Below are 259 nucleotides of genomic sequence, written 5' to 3' on the forward strand. Positions count from 1 at the left end.
TAACTCAGACATTCCAATGTCCAGCACGTTGACCGTCTCGGTCCAGTGCCTTCGCCAATAGCGCTTTTGTCTCCTAGCAGAGGTGGGATCATGATCGCCAATGCTCCATCGGAAGACGTGCGCGTAGCGCCCAAGGTTTCTTGATTTCCAGTCAATTCATGGCTCATGATATTCCAACCATGCCATTCCTGGGATGGAATCATACCTTGCATCCAAGTCTAAGACTAGACAGCGTTCCACGCTATCAAAGTCAACGAAC

Source organism: Plasmopara halstedii (assembly GCF_900000015.1).
Source record: "Plasmopara halstedii genome assembly, contig: Scaffold_614, whole genome shotgun sequence".
NCBI classification, from domain to species: domain Eukaryota; phylum Oomycota; class Peronosporomycetes; order Peronosporales; family Peronosporaceae; genus Plasmopara; species Plasmopara halstedii.